This window comes from Miscanthus floridulus, unplaced genomic scaffold (genome assembly GCF_019320115.1).
Source record: "Miscanthus floridulus cultivar M001 unplaced genomic scaffold, ASM1932011v1 fs_21_3_4, whole genome shotgun sequence".
Classification (NCBI taxonomy): domain Eukaryota; kingdom Viridiplantae; phylum Streptophyta; class Magnoliopsida; order Poales; family Poaceae; genus Miscanthus; species Miscanthus floridulus.
In genome coordinates, this window is record NW_027096396.1 from 1 (window position 1) to 23517 (window position 23517).

A 23517-nucleotide genomic window follows, 5' to 3' on the forward strand; every position below is an offset into this window, starting at 1 on the left:
TAAAAATGATGGGGTGACATAGAAATTATGAGAGGGAGAGAAAATGAGTTTTATCTGGATGATACACATCACACAACATTTTCCATGCATTGGAAAGTGAGTGGAACTCCACCATGAGTGTTTTATTTCATCCCACATGTTAGAAACTTAGTGAAACTCTACTGGAAGCATTTGATATAATAAAAAATGTAATGTTTGAATATATAAACATGTAAACCGTGAAATAAAATTGTGGGTTTTGTTTTATGTCACTCACATCTCACCTTTAGAAATAAATCCTAGAACCTAGATGCCCTTATAGCATCTTTAACAGTTTGCTATCTTAACTTGGTATCCATATAATTTTTGACAAAACAAGAAAAAATAGCCTCCAACAGTTTGGCAAAACAACTTGACATCAATAGCAACAGGCAAATCTTCCCTCCGCGCGCGCAAATATACGCGCGCGTATACGGCTTGGCATCCGGGGCTCTTCGTTCGCTTAGCGGGCCTCTTTGTTTTGTTAACGGGTTTTTTTATTTTACCAAGTCAAAAATGGCAAACTCTTGGAGATGAATTATTTTTTTACTTGGCATATAATTTTGAGAGTTGACAAATCATAAGATTTGCCAAGTAAAATTTAACAAACTCTAGAGATGCTCTTAAGACAAGCGGGTGTCATTTGGCACTCGCGAGTCGCGACACACCCAAGCGGGTGCGGGTGTGAGCCAGCCATTTGTTCTGCGGGTATGGATTCAAATAAGGGCGCGTTTAGTTCCGAAAATTTTTGGCTTTTGGCTACTGTAGCACTTTCGTTTATATTTGACAAAAATTGTTCAATTATGGACTATTTAGGCTTAAAAGATTCGTCTCGTCAATTACAGATAAACTATGCAATTAGTTATTCTTTTTACCTACATTTAATACTCCATATATGTACTATAAGATTTGATGTGACGGAAAATCTTAAAAATTTTTGGTTTTTGGATGGGATCTTAAGCCTTTGTTCTGCGGCCCGAAATACGGCTTCGGGACGCATTGCAAAGCAAACGCGCCCCAATTCTCGCGGTCTCACCAGCGGGAAAACCAAAATCGAAACCCCACCTCACCGGAGTACCCCGGACACCGGCCAAAACCCACCTCTGCCCCCCCTCCTCCCCGGAGCCTCCAGGACCTGTGGCGTATGGAGCGGATCCACGTAGCCGTGCGCTCGCGGCCGCTCCCCCCGGAGGACGCGCGGAGCAACCCGTGGAGGATCTCGGGCAACACCATCGCTCACTCCGCGCAGTCCTCCACCCGCTTCGAGTTCGGTAAGAAGCCTCCGGCATCCGCCCTTTCGCTCTCCATTAGCTTCGCCTTCCGCCCGCTTGGGATTGCGGGGTTTCCTGATTTGTTGCGCTCGGCCTCGTTCTCGCAGACAGGATATTCGGCGAGGAGTGTCGCACTGCCGAGGTCTACGAGACCCGCACCAAGCAAATCGTCGACTCTGTGGTGCGAGGGTTCAATGGTAATCTCGGTTCTTCTTTTCGCTCTGGTTGTTGGTACCCTTTCCTTGGGCAAACAAGTTGGGTCCATTTGCATTTCAAAGGTATACTGTGTGTCTGTGTCAGGCTATTTGGTTTAATTGTGTCAGCCCCCGCTTGCTATATTCTTAATGGGCATTTTATCGCGGACTGTGTGTGCGGATAATCAGTGGAGACGCAACACGCCCCTGGAATTAAGCGCTCCGGCACTGTAATAAGCACGTTGATGCACTGTTATATGCTGATGATGGTTGATGAGAGGACGTAGCTCAGGTGAAGTACGTGCTTATTTTGTAGGATATGATGCTTCCATCACTGTAATCAGTGGTTGTCAGCAATGCCCCAAACCAGCAACACCCCCTGGGATTCAGTGTTCAACGATCAGTTTGATGAAGACCCTTCCCTTGCCTTTATTTAACACGGAGCAGACAGTGTGGTGTGCGTGTGTAGGGTTAGTGTGTGTCTGTACATGAGCAGATACTACAGTTGTACCCAGATAAGAGGCACCAAAAAAAAAAAAACACACGGAGCAGACAAATTATCACCAATCAAACTGAGGCAGCAATAGGGGGAGGAGACCACTTGTTTCGAACCCTTATAAGGAGTAAAACAAAGACCAATCTTGCCATTGATATGATGCCTCTGCCAGTTTGCACCTGCCATAACCTACTTGCACTGGGTAGGATGAAAACCACATTCCCACGATTTCGTCAAGAGCAGACCATTATTTCAAGTTTGAATTACATTGTCATGTTGGATTTTAATTTATAATAGTATTATGGCTACATTTTCATGAACCTAGATTTTTTCTAATGGAAGAACTGAGGTTGGTTCTAGTCTTGTAGGCTTCTAGCTGTCACTAGTCATTATATCTAGGAGCCATGGGAAAGGACTCTGGTTTTCATTCACTCTAGCATTCTTTGTTCAGCAAGTCGAAGGCTCTTTTTTTTTATGCTCTGACTGTATGTTCTTATTAATCCCTTTATTTCTTTCCTTTTTTGTGTGTGATTGTATCTGGTTTAATTAGTTGATTTTTTAGTTCTTCGCACAAATGAGTTTTCTCAATCACTCAGGCAATTTGATTTCGCTGAATTGGAATTAATTAATCTCATTCACATTGACAGGCACTGTTTTTGCATATGGTCAAACTAACAGTGGGAAGACTTTCACAATGAGAGGATCGGCTAATGAACCTGGAATAATACCGCTTGCAGTTCATGACTTATTCCAGCGTATTCAAGAGGTTAATTACACGAATCTCAATGTTCAATATCATTCTTTATTATGCTTACTTTGGTATACACTATGGGAATCAAGCAAGAGATATGTTAACTGCTGCACGCTGATACGGTGTTCATTTAGTTCCTTCTTAATCTGTTTATTGTATGATCTACTATGGAAAATATTTTGAATGTGTTGTTCCTTTTTGGTATTAGGACTCGCTTAACGTGTTTTACAGAGGTTGTGTAGCATAGTCCTGGCCACCTTTTCTTTAATCATCTTACGTTCTGCATTATTATATTGAACCTTGGCTAGGGTTTTTATTCACATGCTGTGTATTCTATTTGACTCACTTGTTTTAGCTATTGTGTAGCATATGGACAGAGAATTTCTCGTGAGGATGTCCTATATGGAAATTTACAATGAAGATATTAATGACCTTCTTGTGCCAGAACATCGAAAATTGCAAATTCATGAGAGCATTGAGGTAAACAACCCATCTTTTCATGTGATATTGATCACCAACCATCTTTAAATAGTAGTCTTATTGTTACATGCTGGTACTTTTGATTGAAGAAAGGGATCTTTGTTGCTGGTTTAAAAGAAGAAATTGTTACATGCGCGGAACAGGTCATGGATTTCATGTCTTTTGGAGAATGTAAGCCTTTTTGAATGTTTGCTGGCTCAGTTACTGTATAGTTTATTCTTAATAAACTGCTAGCACAAATGCAGCCCACCGGCATATCGGGGAGACAAACATGAATCTTTACAGCAGTCGTTCTCACACTATATTTCGCATGGTAAGCTTATATTCTGTATCATTTTCCACTGGATCACAATTCTGATTATTATGCTGCTAAATGTTCAGGTAATCGAGAGCAGAGAAAAATGTGACGACAATGAAGCTGAAGATTCTTGTGATGCTGTACGAGTATCTGTTTTGGTACGTGCAATTCTCCCCTGTTAATTGCTACTCTCTCCCGCAGATATAATTTGTTTTTTATTGGAATACATGCAGTTTATCCTTAAAATTTTGCTTGTCCATACTGTTATGAATATTTCAGATTGAGTAACAGTATTTGTAGATATGTGTTGAATAATGCTCGTTAGTTCCTATGTTCATATTTATTTGATGTCTTAGGCTTGTTCACAGTTAACTTAAAAAAGCATAAAATGAGTAGCTGAGCACAAACCTAAAAGTTTGTCTCTCTTTCTAGTTTCCTTGTATCAGTGAACAGGGAGATGGATGTCTTGTAAAATGTTCCAAAAACCCAGACTATTCTGGAAAATGAACCATGTCCTATCCTTGAGTTGGTACAACATCAACTGAAATGAACACTTCTGTAAACCCTGAAATTTCAACTTCAAATTTGCTTTTTAGGGACCATTGTCCAAAACGTCACTTATTTGTGATTGAGGCGAGTACTTATCCAACTATTGATGTATGAGTTCAGATTTTCATTTTGCTTCTACTTATGTTAATAATGTACATTTCAGAACCTTGTTGATTTAGCTGGCTCAGAACGCGCTGCAAAGACTGGTGCAGAGGGTGTGAGACTTAAGGAGGGTTCTCATATTAACAAAAGTCTCATGACTCTTGGTACGGTAATAAAGAAACTTAGTGAAGGCATTGAGGGTCAAGGGTAAGTTAGTAACTTTTTGACTGGCGACCCTACCTGTTCTGATATTTTTCATTACTACTTTAGTAATGAATTTCATTTGCAGGGGACATGTGCCATACCGAGATAGTAAACTGACAAGGATATTACAGCCTGCTCTGGGTGGAAATTCTAACACAGCTATCATCTGCAATATAACACTTGCACAGGTATTCCATATTTCTTTATCTGCTGTGTTTTGGATGATGGAAGTAGAATTGTATCGCTTGTCCCATTTCTGCAAAGTTATATACTGAATTATAAAGTACTGAAGCTTCTTTATCATATATTTGTAGTATGTTTTGCTTATTGATTGATGTTTTTTGTGGAAATTAAGTTAAAAGGTGTCACTATCTTTCCTTTTGTACACTTTCATGTCCAGGTAATAACCCAAAGTAGTTATTTTGAATTTCTGTCTTTCAAATCAATTGTTTCATTGCTTTGTAAAATCACGTGCCATACAGATGCAAAAAATTAGTCACTCAACGTGCCATTGGGCAACAACAAAGAACAAAATTATAGTCTTAGAACTGATACTTTTGTTATTTGTGTTTTGATAAACTATTTATTTTATATTTTTGTAGGTCCACGCTGATGAGACAAAAAGCAGTTTGCAATTTGCGAGTAGAGCATTACGTGTAACAAATTGTGCATGCGTTAATGAGGTATTAACATGTTTCTGTTGCCCACTAGATTACTGTTTCTATTCATCTTGCTATAATTGCATAAATCCTTACATTATATATGTTTGCAGATTTTGACAGATGCTGCATTATTAAAACGCCAAAGGAAAGAAATAGAAGAGCTTCGAGCAAAACTTAGAGTACGTATTAAAAAATGTTTCTTATAAGCAATAAATCCATACTGCTTTAGAATTGAAACTTACATTCCTTCTGTCCTTAGAAATCTCAAAGTGATCATTGGGAGGAAGAAATTCTGAATCTGCGGAACACACTACTGCAGGTTGCTTTGTCAAGTGTTTCTTATTTCTATCCAGTGATTCATGACTATGTACATCATGTAATCTGGTAATTATTTTTTAGAGTGAACTGGAAAAGGAAAGAATAGCTTTAGAGTTGGAGGAGGAAAAGAAAGCTAAAGAGCAGCGTGACAGATGCTTGATTGAACAGGCAAAGAAAATTGAAAATCTTAGTTCACTGGTTTTAAATTCAGACAGAGATGACAGGAGTACTGCTTTTAGTAAGGTTAGTATGTAACAGTCGTACAAGGCATATGAACTACGTGGTTGCTCATTGGTTCTTTCTTCTAGTTTTTCTCCATAGGTACTTTCTTTTCTGCTGATATCTTGAAGTAAAATCTGTTTAGACTTTGAACTTTACAGAAATGGCCATAAGATGTGTGCTTTTAAACAGAGGGCCAACAATGTTTGTACTCTTTTAGTCTACTAATAGCTTTTTTCTTCTTTTCTTCCTTGAACAGAACAAAAGAAGGGTAACATGGTGTCCTGGACCAAATGCAAGGCAATTTGGTATTGAGGTATCATTGTAAATTTGTAAGAATGCTTTTCAATACTTTCAACTTGGCATTCTAAAAGTATACCATCGCATCATTTGTTTTTGGATGGCTGTGGAACATTGTTGGTGCATTGATTCCTTATCATAATTTAAATGTTAGAAAAGTTTCACCCAAAATATTTGTCTAGAAGTTTTTCCTCCTGTGAGTGCTTTTGCTTTTCATCCTTTCTCTTAGGGTGGGTGCGTGGTGGTGTCATTTTGCAGGGTGTTTATACGGTTTGCTGCACACATGCCATATATTCTGTCAAATTGTGAGAGTATTGAAATTTACACATAAGACGTGTTCTGAGTATTTCTACATAATACCCAGGATTTAGGACCTGTCCAGGAAGGCTCTACAAGCAGCACAATTAGAAATGAACGGGATATAGGAATGCCACCACTTTTTGAAGAGTTAATGCAAGAAAGTAATGATGAGCCTTGTGCTAATGCTTACTCATCTGGTGACGTGTCCAAAGACAGTGAAGATGTCTCTCTTCCTGACTCGCATGCTTTGCTGCATGTTACCAACCGAAGAAAGCCAAATGCAGTGGTGAGATTTTGTTACTTCTTAGTGTTAAGTTGTTGGCCTTCTATAAATACAAGATAATCCAAGTTTTTCTCTCTCTCTAAAAAATATTTTGCAACTTTTTAGCTACATATCTGACTGCTGAGTATGTGCTTTTGCCAGAAAAAATCAGATCAAGAGCAATTCTGGGGGAGAGCTGGTGAACTATTAATACCCCAGGACCCCTGTGATGGGAATGATGCTCTACGTCACAAAAACACTGTTCCTTGTGTAGTTAGTAGCTTATCTGCTCGAGAATCTGAAGCCATTCTTGTCATCAAACAACTTCAAGATCAGGTACTAATTTTCCCCCTAGTATCGTCCTATTCTGGAATGGAAAAACAAACAGTTAATTAATTGAATATATACCAAGCAGATCAAGCTGTTGGAGGCAGAGAAGAGTTCTATCCAAACTAATTTGGATGCTGTTCTTGAGCTGGCAACTCAACAGAAGGTTTCATTTAATGAGGAGTATGAAGAGGCGAGTTAACGTGCCTGAACCTTGATTGCTTCTGTTGGGTTTCAACTCTAGCCTACCCCAACTTGTTTGGGACTTAAAGGCTTTGTTGTTGTTGTTGATTGATGAAGAGGCGAGTTATGTTAAACAGAAAGTATCCAACTTGGTGACTGATGTGTACTGCAAACTAGTTCCATTATCATTTAGAAGCCATTTATATATTTTATAAGAACCAATTTTGTCTATTCCATGGGATTATGATATTTCTCTATACTTTTGCTGGAGAAGATTAAAATGAAGAGTTAACCTTTTAAAAAGCTGTGATTTATTTACTTTTGTTATCTCTTCAGCGCTTCTTACACAATTACCATGAGTTGTCCTCATCTTTACCTATCCTGTGCAAAAGGTTGAATATCTGAAGCAAAGGAATCAAATGGCTGTTTTGAATCACAATTTGTTAGTCGAGTGCCTAAGTACAATTTACGTAGCTTAGATTATCATACAACTCATAATTTGTGAGTTTTAAAATGCAAAATTAACATTCTCTCTTTCTTTTTTTTTCTAATCCAACAGAAGTACAAAACAAGGTTTAGGTAATTAGGCTGAGTTATCGAATCTGATTTTCCTTATGCCCAGGATCCAATTAACCCCCAAGATTGTTAGTTTGGTATCTTAGTCGTCATCAGCCAAAACTCCTAAGATTGTTAGTTTGGTATCTTAGTCGTCCTCACCCGGATCCAGCAGATTAAACATGAATACATGACACTATCATCTATGATCAATCTAATTTAAACTCCATATACTTTTCTGAGTTGCATTTACCTTCGCATTTTCCATTCCAATATATTAGAGAACTAGAGATATAAAAGGGCATGCCCAGTGCTGAAAGCTCCCACACATGGTGGCGTGAAGGGATTTTCTATACAACCTTACCCTTGCTTAATTCTGGAAGGAGGTTGGTTTGAACCTAGGACCTCCAAAGCCACAAGTGGAGAAACGCTACACTGTGCTAGGCCCACCCTTAGCTAAGAATGTCACAAAATCTGTAAACTATGTTGCCATCACCTTTCTTGTTATCTAAAACTAGCAAACATGCCCGTGCGTTGCTACGTAACCCAATACGTATTTGAATTGGACTTTGTGTCATCGTTGGACTCGAGTTGTTCTAACTCGTATGAGTACGGGTCATGAATCTGGGTCACATACAGGATATGGAGGGCGCAAGGGCAGTTATAATGTTTTGCCCTAGGGTACATATGGGAACTCGATATCTGACATTCTGACCTTAATTGGAGTTATTTATTAGTCTTCTTGCTTCATTTTATTGATCTACCTTGCATTAGCATTATATGTTATCAACAAGCTATGCTCCATACAACACATTGATTTAACATGTCACTTTTATTAATGCTGTATTTGTGGTATTCCACATTGAACTCCTAATGAGGTGTTGCTCTTGTGTGTGTCCCTTGCACTATATATATATGCCCTCTGGGTTGTGCTCAATACAACATTCAACTCAAGATGTCACGCTCTAAAAAAAATCCTTTAGAAAATTCTACCTTCATTATTTTTCCAAGACTGCAAATTTGTTCTTCACCTTGAAGCTGTTGTTACATTCCATATGTTATTTTCCTATTTGCAGCTTCAGCAGATCGCTCTGGCTGCAGCAGAGCAAACAAAAGTTGCTAATGAGAACCTGTCCACACTATCTGCTACTGTAAACTCCAAACAGGTACCCTGATACCCTCTTCCAGTTACATTGCATTCTCTTTTTTTTTTTTAAAAAAAAGAAAGAAATCATAGCATTTAGTTTGTTTCCATCTTCCTGCAACCATTTCATGTTATAGCCTGATTTATTAACTTGACTGGGTACACATATCTTTTTTTTGGCAACTTCCAGGAACTAGCCTATGAATTCCTCAGTAATTTATTGACGGAGACTCAAGGAATAAATGTGGAGATGGGTCAGTGGAGAAACTCAGTTGACGGCACTCTTTCTTTTATTGATGAACTCTGTCAGAATCTCTGCATTATGGCACAAGGAATTCGTGTATGGTTTCTCATTTTGCATGATAGCATCTCCAGATTGGACTTTGAATAATCATGCCGTTTAGTTAAGTTGGCTGTTTTATTCGATATTCAGAATTGAGTGTCAGCAAGCATTTTATTTTAATCCATTATAAACATTAGCTCAGATATTCACTAGACATGCTTTAACAGTGGAAATGCTCAATCTGGTTTCCCCTAGTTTTCACCTGGACACTAGTATCCTACTACTGCGAAGAAATATAGTGTGAATTGCTACCATGATCTTTGAGGGTTGTGAACCAAGTGCATTGCTATGTTAAATTTATAAGCTTGGAAAAATACTACATCCAGTCTGGTGAAAATGTCTCATCAATGGAACACTCTGTCATGCTAATTATTGATCATGTAGAATTGAGATTACTAGATTTGCATATGCTTAGTGTAGTACTGCATTTATTTAACTGTCTGAACATAGTTTCCAACTTCCCATCTTAATGCACATAAACAATTGATGTGTAATTTGGGTTTCCATAGGAAGTAAAGCACTCTGCTCATGAAGATAGTGCACGGTCCGGTTCTGTGATCAGGGACTATGAGAAACTGTCAACCTGTTTGATGGACAAAGTTTGCAAACTTGAATTGGAGAAGGTATTTTAAAATTCCTTTTTTCCTAATGCGCTTAAGTTCTAAGCGGTTCGTTTTTTTTCCAATGTTACTCTGATTTGAGCGCAGAAACTATTGGAGGAACAGTCCCACGATCAACAAAATGAGATTTATAAGCTGAAGGCCAATCTAGAAAGCTGTGAGAAGGCCATAGATGTTCGTCACTGGCTAAGTTCTTTTCAGTGATTTAATTCTTAGTTTCTATCACCTGATATATAACTTCATTACCCGTGCACTAAAATATTTTACTTATACTCAGGACTGTACTCTTCAACATGAACTGGAGAAGGATGCCATTCTCTTAGAGCTCCTAAACCTCCAGAAGGAAGTATCAATCTTGTCATCATCTTCTTTGATGAAAGAAAAGGAATCTATCCGAAAGGAACTTGATAGAACTAAAACAAAGTTAAGAGAGACCGAGAACAAACTTAAGAATTCCATTCAGGAGAAAATAAAACTTCAGGTTACCGACAGGCAACATGCCATTGTTATTATATAAGTTTTATTGCCACTTAAAAGCCAGCTGTTTCTGACGTATAGTTGATACATGTTCTTTTACCAGAGTGAAAAAGCAGAGGCCCACAAAGAAATTAAGAAATTGCAAAACCAGAGAACTTTGCTTGAACGTGATTTACGGAAACGCGATTCAGCTACTGTTGACAAAAGGCATGAGCTGAATTCCCCACATGAACTTTCTGGAGCTTTTGAGCACATGCAGGTATGTGCTATTCTTTTCAAACCCCACATTTTTCTAGGAACTACTGGGCTGCTGTTTGCAGCAGTTTGGTGTACATATTGGGGTCTTGGTCTGGCATTGCTATCAGTTACAGGTCCATTTTCATATATCACTATAGATGTTTAAGACTTATAATTTTTCCTTTGAGATCATCTCTGCTGGACAACCAAGCAATAGCTTGGCTGGTAGAGCCTCTAGTTGATTGGGCACCCACCTGGGGTCGAACCCAGGCGCTCACATTTTGTGTGGATAATTCCCCAAGGGTTTGGTACCCCCTCTCCCTTTCTCTGCCTTAAAGAGAGGGGGAGCACAGAGTCCATAAAGAGATAGACCTTTATGACCAAGAATCTCATTTCTCTTTTTTCCTTTTAATATTCAGGAGGACTACCAAAATCTTGAGATGCATGCTCTTGATATGGATGCGGAAATTTCTTCTTTACAAGAAGCTCTAGTCACTTCAATTGCTGAAAAGGACGAAGCATTGTCTAAAGTAGAGCTTATGACATCTGAACTAGAAGATCTTGCGAATAAACTGAACTCAACAGAATCAGAAAGAAACTCCTTTAGCAATGAGATCGCACTCTTGGTATACATAACATGTCTTTGCAAATATATTTGATCTTATTGGTTCTTGTGCATCCATTTTTTTCTACCCATTTTTCAATCTTTTTGTAGTGCAGACCAAAAAGTTAAACTGCATCCGAATCTACCCTTAAAAGTTTGGAGATTTCTCTCAATTCTGTATCAAGGGAAAAGGAAGATTTGGGAATGGTAAAACTCTATACTTTTATCCATTTATATGTTATGTGAAATAATTTCATTTTCTAAAATGAATGCAGCAACTTACTGATGCCCTTTTGGACATGGAATCTGAAAGATCAATTTGGACAGCAAAGGAAAAAGAATACCTAGAAGCTAATCATAGATTGAACATCTGCCTTGATGAGAACCACAAACTTTCAGAAGATTTGATAAAGGTACCATTGATAGGGTTGCATGTTTTAGTTCCCCTAATGTACGCATATACCATGTCGATTTTGCCTATCTTGGCATTGCCCGGAAGCTTTCCATAGAGGCCTTATGTTGAATGTGATTCCATGTTATTTTTCACTAATAATAGCATTGCCAATATGGTCTACGGAGGGGCTTTGGGTTTAATATATGTATTCTATACTATTTTGCCACTGATAATCCAAAGAACTTATGTATTAAGTGATATATTGTAACACACTACTAGGTGAGGCAAGAGCTAGGGTGTTGTAGAGAACAGTGCAAAACTCTAGAGGATAAACTGGCGCTTTCCATGGAGATTGACATGAATGAGAAAGGAGTGAAATGCAGGTCAGTCTTTTCATTGAGCCTTTTCCATCAAGGCATCTGTGTGTCTCTGCGCTTTCAGTGAGGATTAGTAACATTTTATGTATGAGCTTGTACCTAGGATGTTTCTAATGTCTTTATTTCATCATTTTTTAACATGAATCAAGGAAGGTTTCTGAGTTTTAGAAAAAAACCCTGTTAATGGGAGGTGCTTAACAATCAAGGCTGTTCCAAAAGAGATAAGAAAAGGACTGAATTCACTCATCATTCTGGTTGCTTGGGACTTGCGAGTTGTGGAATCATAGGAATGCTCGTGTCTTTTAGGGTGCTAGTCATTGTGTTCAAATAGTTTTAACTGTAGTTTCTGAAGAGTGTTTGTTGTGGTGTTGGGCTGGAGTTAAAGGCTCTGCCTCTCCTTTGTTGTTTTTACTCTCTTCTTAATGAAATGACACGCAGCTCTCCTGCGTCGTTCGAGGAAAAAATGGGAGGTACTTTCAAATCAAAATATATAAGAACTTGGTTATGCTTTTCATCAAAACTGTACATTTTTTATTGACGTGCTCTGAGTTATTGGGCATTATTTTAAATGTTTCGAGGTAATTTTAGAAGTCACAAACAATCAGTGGGTTTATAAGGAACTTTAATATGTTTGCAAGTCAATCAATAACTGGTTCTGGACAAGAAGTGCATATTTAACGTAATTGGTCTAGTAAAAAAGAGTGTTTCTTTAGATGAAAGAGTGTTTGCATTGCTTCACTTTTTGTTTACAATAGAAATGTCTCATGCATCAGCGGGGCTTGTAAAGAATCCGGTCAATTTGTGGAGAAAGGAAGAACAATATTTGGTGCTGTGTGTGAAAATGTAAGTTTTATATTATCTGTTTATTTTGCTCTACTTTTCTTTGGGGCTTCAAAGTTTTCAAGCACTATGAGACATGGAATATATTGGGATATCTCCAGATATGGTAGATTAAGATCGTTTGTAACCCTGACTTGCCTTATCTCTAAGATAGGCTACTTCCCCCCTAAGCAATGTACTATATAATCTGCATATGAGGCTCAGCAATATACAACCAACAATTCCACCAAATCTTATCTGCAAAAACCAATTTGTTTTTCCCATCTCCTGCGTGTCATTGTATTAAGAGAGATTCAATAATAATCGCTGAGGTGCTATTTTGTTTTCAGTATTCCCAAATTAACAACAATTGACCACATTTTCTCGCTAATACTTTTTTTTGAAACAAAAGGCAGGAGCTCTGCCGCTCAATTAAGACGAAAGAATGTAATAATGTACAAGAATGTTAGCCAACTGAGTAGCCAAAATGGCACCCGAGGGGCTAACCACCCCACGCGACGCGATTGAGCACAAACACGACACACTGCCATGGATCATCGTTGTCGAGCATGGAAGCAAAGCTGCCAGCAGCTTGGACTTCCCATGGCAGGCCACCCACTGGTCACCTCCCGACTGGTCCAAAGGAACGACCGCCACCGGTCATCGTTGCCAAGCTCAACCATCGAAGAGCAGCTCCGACTTCCAGTCTCAAACCCATGCCTCGCATCGAGGCTACGGCGATAATCCAGATGCGACGCCTTCAGGAAGGGAGCGACGCCGATGGTGCCACCGTCGCAAGTCTAAAGTGGATCGGGTTTTCACCCTTGGATGACATGCTAGAGGGGAAAACACGACGCCCCCAACAGGGAAGCGGCGCCCAATGGCGTCGCCGTTGCCGAGGCTTTCGCCCAAGAACCCTCTAGCACGAACGCCGGGTCGCGAAGCCGGACCCCCTACCAGCCTTCACCGCCATCGTCGCTGTCCTGCCGCCCCACAGAAGCCCCTTCAGAGGGGCATCGACGCGCCGGCTGCACACAGCAGCCGCACAACTGCGTCGGCCATCACCCCCTCCGTCCGGGCCACGCGTAGCTGGACCTGACTCCGCCGCTCGCGTCCCAGTGCCGCACGACGAGGCCGCCACTGACCATCTTCGTCAGCCCTGGCACCCGCCGATGTCGCAGCCGACCTTGCCGCCAGCCGCTACAGGGCGTGTGCCCCACCATCTCGGGCGCCGCCCCCTGCCCTGGGACCGCCGGATCCGGACACCAGGCCCCGAACCCGGCGCCCCATGCCGCCGCCGCCTTCGTCTTGACCACAACCGTAGGCACCGCCATATGCTGGCCCGTCGCCCTGCCCCTGCCGCCGAGGCCGGCAAACCGGCCACCACGGGCAGGCTAGCCAGCAGGTTGCCGCCCTGGCCATAGCCAATCCCTGAAGAGGCCCGGCCGCCACCGCAACAGCCAGGGCTGTGAGGGGAGAGGCAGGCAGAGGGAGCGCTGCCCCCAGCGCCATCACAAGCCTCGGCCGCCGCGGCAACCGCCACCGGCCACCACTTCACCCGCCGCCGGCCCCGAAGCCGAACTGGCCACCTGGAGTCCATATCCGGCCTCCCGGGCACCAGATCTGACCTCACGTGGCCCGGACCGGCGGCCCCAGCTGTCGCCGCCGTCGCCGTCAAGAGAGGAGGGGAACGCGCGGAGAAGGAGAGCCCGACGCCGTCCCCTGCACCAGCCGGCGCCGCCATAGCCGCAACGGCCCTCCCCGCTGAGCTCCACGCAGCTCACGCGAGGGGAGGGGCCGTCGGCCTGCTGTCGCACGCGCCGCCAAGAGAAAGGAGAAAGGCCCTGCCGCCGCCATCCCTGCCGGCCGGGTGGCCATGCTGGCGGCCAGCTCTGGTGGCGGCGCGGCGGGGAGGGGAGGGGAGGGTCTGCTAGGGATTGGGGGGAGGAGCCGCCTGAGCCGCTCACGTGGGAGCGACGCGGGGGCAGGTTCGGCTCGGCTTTTTTTCTCTCACTAATACTGTTGGCTATACAACTCGAACGTTACTTATTGGGCTTTTTTATACTAAATGCTACAGTTATGTTTTCCAAGGAGTGCAAATTTTGCTAGGCTTCTTTGTAGATTTCTATTGACTCCAGTTTGAACAGGAGCATCACAAACAACTATTGATGATTACTGAAGAGCGCAATTGTTTACTCTCTGAGACACAGCAGCTGAGATTCTTGGTTGCTGAAGCAGAGGTTTTGAAAGAGAATTGTGACAGAAAGGCAAGTTAGCTTTATTTGTTACTAACCACAGGTTACCTCAGTAATACTAACTTGTTTTTTTCTGTTGCTTTTTCTTTATGTAGTTAATACATGCCAAAGATACAGTAGATGAGTTGAGCTCTAGGATATCTGTCATGGAAGTCAATATGAAAAATGTAAGCACTGCTTAATTCATTGTTGTCTGCTTCTCCCTCCGTTCCAAACTTAGGGAAGTTTGACTTAGGAAAAAAACTAACATGTCCTACATTTTGGAACAAAGGGAATATGAATTAAGGTTACCAGGAGTTTTGATTTCATTTAATGCTGCAGGTTGCTTTGTGTGTTTATCATTGCAATGCATTTTAACAATAAATTCATAGCATGTGCAAGATTCAATGAGATCCTGTAAAAAGAGCATCTCCATGTTTTATTGCTCTTGTCACATTTTTATAATAGCATGCAAGTGATTTTTTACATATCTTCAAATACTATCTTCATTAGCCGAACATAAAGTTCTGAACAAGATGTTAATTTTGGATCAAAATTTAAATTGTTTTACCGAGATCTTTTTAAAATGTAGTTTTTTATTTGTATAATTTCCAAAAGAACTTAAATCACATTTCCCAGGAATACTTCTCAAAAATTTTGCATCACATTTAACCCAGAATGCATTAGAAATAGTGAATCGTATGCACAATCAATTCGACCCAACAGCCTAAGCTGATGAGGAAGGTGTCCAATTCAAACATGGAAATAGGAGTTGGCTACAGGTAACTTATTCAATTGTGTTTGGCCCAGAACTGCTGAACCACGCAACTGTGGGTTCATTTTATATATTTCAACAAGAAAGACACCCAACAGTGGTTTCCTATCTATTAATAGAATGGCATAGTTCTCCTGTGTTTTCTGTGCGACATCTTGCTAAACTTCAAAAACAGTTTTCTGCGTGTTGTAGTTTCAGTAACTGGCCAGTTATGTGGAGGTGCAATTTCATAGCATGCTCGTGTGTACAGGATGCTGCAGCTAATAACAAAGAGAAGACAAAGCTTCGCATGGAGATTCGATGGCTGCGCCCACAACTTGACGCCCATCGTGGTCGGCTCAAAGAAGCTATGGATGAGATGAAGACCATGGATGCCAAATTCCAAGAAGCAAGCACCAAGCTGAAGAAGGAGCTTTCTCAGAATGCTCGCGAAGTCCTGAGGTTGAGAGGGATGCTTAAAGAATTACAGAGCGCATCAAACTGAGCTTATAAATTTCTCATATCTATTTTTTCAAAGAAAAAGTTCTCATGCCTTTTGCGTAGCTGATAGCTCAAGTAGCAGAAATGCAAATATGTCGTCGGCCCAATGGAAGCACCCGCTGTTGCATTTGTAGGCTTCGGGCCTTCCTAGCCTGGTACCGTGGTACACTGGCTTTCTTTTCTGGTGGGGTGCGGTTCCACGCGTCAGCTACTTCTAATTCCAAAGCGTTAGCGCTACTGTAAAGAATCCTGATGTAGGGTACTTCATCCATCCCAAATTATAAGTCATTTCAAAATATTAGAGTCAAAACATCTCAAGTTTGATCAAATTGGCATGATAAGATAATAATATTTATAATACCAACTAAGTATTATTAGATTCTTTATTAATTATATTTTTATAGTATATCTATTTGATATTATAAATCTTTGTAACTCTTTTATATAATTTTAGTCAAACTTGAGATGCTTTGATTCTTCAAGATTATTGGAATAACTTATAGTTTGGAATGGAGGGAGTATTTTGCTAGTAGTACAATGCTACCAGTAGAGTTATAGAGTTATATGTGGGTGCATTTTGCTGTCCAAGTGTACCTTTTTTCTTTCTATTTAGTCCATAGTGTAACGACTAGTACGATAAGTAGCAGGAAGATTGATTTCTGAATTCTAAGTATTGTATGCACACAACGTTTAGGACCTGTTCGCTTATCTGAATTCTGGAGGAATTTGGATGGTTTGGAGAAATGATGGAGGAATTTGTGAGAGAAAAACATGATTTCGGATGAAAAAATAAGCGGATTCAAGTCGAGTTTAAAGGCACGCAAACGGGGCAAGCTTGAGTTTTCTAGAGGTTAAGTGACCATATGAGTTGGATGTTGAGAAAAAATTCTAGAGTTATGCATCCATCCTGATGTCTTGCACCCTGGCTCGGGGCTCATCTTGTATTTTGGATCGGCTCTTGACTTGAGTAATCAGTAGAAATGCGGATCTTGTATTTGTTTGCCAGTGCTTGAGGAATTATCGTCCTAGTACCTAAAGGTCAGAGCAGGCGAGTGGTATGCCAATCATTTTGAAATCTGGACACCGTTGTTTGGTTCTCGTCTGAAGAGGGTGTAAGCCTGTAAGGGCTTGGTTCTCCCCAGCGGTTTGCAAATCGCCAGCTTATCGGCCGCAGAAGAGAGTGTACCACGCTAGCGTGTCTGAAGTCGCTAGTCTCACAAGGACCCAAAACAGCTCTCTCTTAGTTTAGGCTCTGTCATTATAAGCCGGTTTGATATAATATTTTTCTCTCCCAACAAATTAGCCGTATAAATCAGTACAAACGGCTTATAGACCAGCCGAACAGAGCCTTTATGATGGTCTGCTTATAGTCTTTCCAAACAGATTCTACTTTTTTTTTATTTCACGGATAGCGATTTGGTACTCCCCGTTGAGGACGCCCTGCTAGGATTATTGTTTCTCTCTTGAGCGAGCAGATAGCCAGATACCCAAAGCAAAGCTGCAGTTCTGATTTTTTTATTTTTTAGTCTTTTTTTTAAAAAAAATTACAAATATACCCTGAAGGTATGATTTCAAAATCTGGACCCTAGCTCGGCGCCATCGTTGATTACACATCTCGGCGCCAATGATTCTGACGCCTAGGTCAAGGCCACGTTGACGGTGTGAACGCTGAATGGAAGTCAGCTCGGCGCCGTAGATCTTTGCGCCGAGCCATGCCTTACGTATGGGCCCTCCCTTCCTTTCTCTCTACCGTTCTCGAGCCACCACTGCCGCACCGTCGCGCCCGCGCCTGTGCCGGCCACCGCGTCCGCGTTGGCCCCGCATTGACTGGGCAGTACAGGTCAGAAGGTTGGAGAGCACGAGTAGAGGCCTTCGTTGGGCGTGAGGTTGACGAGCAAGGGGCTCGCACTTCTTGAGTTCTAATCTTCTGGCTTCGACAAGAGTCCGCACAGTGCCCCAAGGAGGCAAATGAGGAGACAGTTGGGTACTACTACAGGACGTGGATCCTACACCTATTTGCCTGCGTTCTCTTCCCCGACGCCACGGGTGACACTGCATTGTGGATGTGGGTCCACTGCCTCACTGACTGGGACCAGGCGGGTCAGTACAGCTGGGGCTCTGCAGTGTTGGGTTTTCTTTACCAGCAGCTTTGCGAGGCGTGTCGTCGGACTTCGTTCTAATAGTCACTTGGTGGATGCGTGTACCTGCTCCAGTTGTGGTTGTGGGCTCGTCTACCAGTTGACCGTCCCGAGGTTCTGGCTCGATGTGAGTTGTTCCCAGGCCAGCCTCCTCGTCGGCAGCAGACGTGGGCGTACCTTTAGGACCAGGTTAGGGTTTCGCACGCGAGGTTATAGTGGGCGTACATTGAGTTCACGAACGAGCTAGACACGCTCACGGCGTCTACTGTAAGTAAATTTTATTTTCTATGCTGGTTTAAAATAGTTTAGTATAGCATCTAACATCTTGTTTGGACATGTTGCATGTGTTGTGGGAGCCGTACAATGGAGAGGGGGCACTTCCTTTTCAGTTGAGCAACATGTGTGGGTGCGACGACGACTTCTACAGGATGAGGTGCCCTCTAATCTGTTTCTATGCTATCAAGTTTCACCTGCTAGATAGAGTTGCATGTCAATTTGGAGTGAGACAGCTTTGGCCAATGGCTCCGTTCTCGACTGACATTGACTTACACAAGTAAGTATTTTGATATTTCAATTGTCTCATGAAGGTCCATTTCCACTAATTTCTATATAAGATGAAGTAATGATGACATATTGTTTACACCAAAATTTAGGAGAAGAACGCAGGAATTCGAAGGCTTCCAAGATCGTGCCAATCAAGGAATCGATTGCAAAAGGATCGATATCAACTGATTCAGATACGACTCTAGGATCGACTCTTATTAAATGACGTCAGCAGATAACAATGATGAGCTGCAATCGACATCGGGAAGCTACATATCGGACTCTACAAAAGGAGAAAAATAGGGTCCAAGTTATCTTAAGATATGAATGTTTTCTTTTATACCGAAGATTGTAATGAGTCGTACTCGAATATGATTCATGTTTAGGCTCCGGGTATAAATATTGGACCCCGGCTATTGTAAAATAGACAATAAATCAAATACAAGTTACTTACTTTTTTTTGGCTCCGGCCACCCCTTAGGAGTAGGAGTAGAGTAGATCTCGACGAGTTCTTCAGTGAACAGGGCTGCATCGGTCCGGCCGACCTCCGGTTTGTCTGTAAGTACCGTCATGGCTTATACTTCTGTTCGTACAACTGCATCGATCCAGTCGACCTCCACTGTGACTCTGGTATAAGCTAGTTATCGATTCTTGTCTAGTTCAAGTACGGCTACATCGATCTGGTCGATCTCCACTGCTCAAACTAGATTAAGGTCAAGTTATCGGCTCTATCTAAGGGTGGCGTCCTTCGGATAGATTCATTACGTTACCGATATTGCTTATTGCTTTCATTATTTATTTAATTACAGTAATATCACTTTGCCCAATTAGGATTGATCTAGATCGGCCTTATATCATGTTTAACCCATCATTTATTAATTTAAACTGATCTAATCCGCATCCTTAAACGATGAGTTATGTTTTATCGGCTGTTTTATGTCAATCTTGATCGTACATAGTATGCGGTTAAGATATGCCTGGTCTTGAATATATCTATCGGCTAACGAAAACTGTTCCATGGCCCGTTATCACGGCCTATGTGATTCTGCCTCACACCCCACTGTTAGCACCGATGAGCGGGGATCGTTATTTGGTAGGTCTGTTCCTGACAGGGCATGACCTTAATTGTGCGCTATGCCTAAATCAGTTGTTTTAGCCGATATCGAGTGTTTTCACATATGCAGTTCACGCCACAAGACCGTTAAAGTAAGGGTAGGTTGAAAGATATGTTAGCCCCATGATCTTATTATTGTACTACGACCTGCATGATTCTGCCTCATGCCCCACTGATATTAATAATAAGTTAGGGTCGTCGAATTTATTGATGTTTCTATGGCCTGCATGATTCTGCCTCATGCTCCACTGGTCATAGCGATAGATGAGATCTAATATGTTTATTAGATTTATCTCTATTAAATAGTTAAATGATGATGGGCTGAAATTTTTATATAAAAAAGAGTTTCGGTTACTTGCAATCATGGCCTAGTATAACCTGATTAGTGTTGACATCCTATTGCCATTGACTAATATTTGTCTAAATAACGATATTCATCCTAAATGATAACTGATTTTTCTTCTATAATTCCATGAGCTTTAATTGATTTATTCTTATGAGTATGTTGGAATCGGCTATTTAGTCGATCTCCTTCCACATCGGCTCTCAGAGCCGCATATTCGGGACTGTCTGGCAACACCGACATGTTTCGCCTTAAATTACTGATTAGCTTTCTCTCCTTGTCAATTGTAGGGTCAAATTGACTAGCACGTCTCGGAAGGAGTGCGTAGGATCGATAATCCCTACGTTGAAGCCAGACGGATCTCTAGCTCCATCGAGCAGACCCTTCCGGCTTGCTCGTGTGCCGACACGAGACGAATTTGTGTGCCGACACATACATGCACTTTTAATATGGTGACATGTACATAAATTGAGAAACTAACATCGTACGTGACGTGCAAGTTGGATCGTCAGAAGAATAGGAAGATTTTTGATTGGGAGAAGCACCACCAGTACTACATTGAACAATGGGAGCTATTGCACGACAACGTGGACGAGAATAACGAGCCACACATGAACCGTGAGTATAGGCGCTACCTAGCTTGGTACCAATATGCGACACTGAAAAGGACCTAGGATGCCGCCTAGAGGGGGGTGAATAGGCGTTTCTGAAAAATCAACACCTTTAAAAGCGGAAACGATTAGTAATAGGAGTTTCCAAAATGGAAACTCCTAAATCAGAGTAATACCACCCCTCACAAGTTAGCCACAAAGTATATAAAAGATACTAGATAAACCTAGGGAGCCAAACAGCTGCAACCAAAGAGTTGAATCAAAATGCACTAGTCAGTTAATGTCGGAAGTCCTGATAGTTTGGGTCAGAACTTCCGACGTGTCAGAAGTCCCGACGTTTGGGTCAGAACTTCCGACGTGTCAGAAGTCCCGACGGTTTGGGTCAGAACTTCCGACGCAAACTGTCAGCACTTCCGACCCCTACGGGAAATGAACTATAAGTGCTAAAATGAACTTTGTGATGCCGATAACTTACAAACCCACTTCCTAGTGGTAAGGTAAGGTGTTGGGTCACTCTCTTGACGTTGATAAGCCACCACTCCGTAGATCGAGTCCCAAACCCTAAGAAATAGCTAGAGAGAGGGAGACAACCAAATACAAGTAATTTCGAGCAAATCACAATAATAACAAGCACGCGGGAGACAAGAATTTATCCCGAGGTTCGGCAGCCCCACAAAGGAGCTCCTACGTCCTCGTTGTTGAGGTGACCACTTTGGTCGGAGTATCTTCCACCTCCCTTGCCTCACTCAAGGATACCACAAAGGTCACTTGAGCTTCTTCACTAGAAATCAAGGGTAATACAAACTTGAGCATAGCCATCTTAAGCACGTGACTTGATTCCATTCATCAAATTTGAATAATCCCAAATATATCAAGTCACTTCCATCAAATACTCCAATAGTGATTTGATCCTCCACATCAATATGACCATCGTGGCTTGATTAGTACCTCAACTAAATGCAAGTACTTTCTTCTTCACCCTAGCTAGGTTCTTCGGCTGCCAAGCCAGTCGCTTGCCCTTCACCCTTGCTTAGTACCTCAAAGTCTTTCCTTGCTATCTTCACCATCTTAAGCCATCAAGTCACATCTTGTGTTGAATCATCCATTCATGTTTTGTTACCTTTTTTATTTCAATTTAGCAAGCTTAAAATGTGAGACCATTCCATATGCAATCCCTCATGTCTCATTAATTAACTCTTATCGTGCTTGCTTTCACATAGATCATTGAAATCCCACAATAAATAAGCCTTTGCATGAATTCCATTTGCATTGTTGTCTTGTGCTTGAACTAGATTGTTTATACAACAATACATCATTTTGGCTTTATACAATTTCATCAAGTATCTGTGAGATAATCAATTTCCTGTCTAACACTTAGCAAACATGTTAGTTATTTAATCGTGTTGTCATTTAATCAACCAAAACCTCACAAAAGGGCTAGATGCACTTTCAATCTCCCCCTTTTTGGTGATTGATGACAATCCGATTAAAGCTTACAAAAAGATATAAACAATTAGGCTTTTGGATTCAATGATTTATGAGAGGCTCCCCCTTAATGTGTGCAATATGAATTGAATTCATAAATGACCTCAAATGTCAATTTGCACATACTAAAACACATAGGAGACCTCCCTTAAATCATTGCATCCGTAGGGGTGCAAGTGTGTGTCAAAATAAAAAACCATGATGCATATGACATGATATATCACACAAGACTAAATAGAAAGCATCACACCATACAAAGTCACTCTAAAACATGCATGGTCCTTATGAAAGTAAATACATCATATATATCACACACATAGCACTCATCTCAAAGATTTCTCAAGTCATATCTCTCCCCTTGTCATAGCTACTCTCCCCCTTCATAGCTAGACACAAGGTTGCACTCCTGAAGCTTTAAACATGTCTCCCCCCTTAAGCTTTCATCTCTCTCCTCCTTAAGCTTTAATCATATCTCTCCCCCTTTGTCATCTATTGCCAAAAAGGGTCACACAAAGCACAAAGGGTGCTTAAGGTTCAAACTTTGTACTAATCTCTCCCCCTTTGTATTAAACTCGCCCCCTTTGTCATGGCAGTGGGTCATATTACTTGTCACTCCCCCTTTGTCATCTTAAAGAGGTTATACTTGTCACTTGTTTGCAATTCAAAATAGATCAAGTACATGGGTTCACTAGCTCATGAACAAACTCATACACTAACCACTAGACCATATAATCATTCAACCAATAGTGATAGTCTATGAATCTAAAATTTTTCATTTGTAATGCATGATCCTATAAACATGTACTATATGCACTAACCGCATACTAGTAAGGGATGAAAAATGATCATGCACAATATAATGATACCTTTACTATGTTGGAGAGGAAGATAGTCATATATATTTCAATTCATTTCTCCAATAGCACCATGAAGTCCAATTATAAGCTTGGTGAAGACCAATAGATACCAATTCTTTGAATTCCCTATTCTTCACCCATATGAATTAAGAATCACTAATGATCAAGTGCACTCTTCTTGTTGTGGTTGGCTTGCTTCTTCTTTGATCATTGCTTGCTTGAGAGAACTAAAAGATGCACCACTTGTAATACCACTTAAAATTTCATGATACCACTTGAAATTTCATGAGTTATTCTCTTTTGGGTGTTGCTTGCTTTCTAGACCAATCTCTTGATTTTCTTCAACCAAGTACCTCAAATGTCCCTTTACATTACCACTTAGATTTTAGCCATCTAAGCCTAGGGCGAAGTGACCTCTCTCCAAAGAACCATC

The 23517-nt window shown here is 41.3% G+C and overlaps 1 pseudogene; it reads left to right on the forward strand.

Moving 5' to 3' along the window:
• Window positions 1-1035: 1035 nt before the first annotated feature.
• LOC136530831 (kinesin-like protein KIN-7I) lies at window positions 1036-16550 on the forward strand (annotated as a pseudogene).
• The last annotated feature ends 6967 nt before the right edge of the window (window positions 16551-23517 follow it).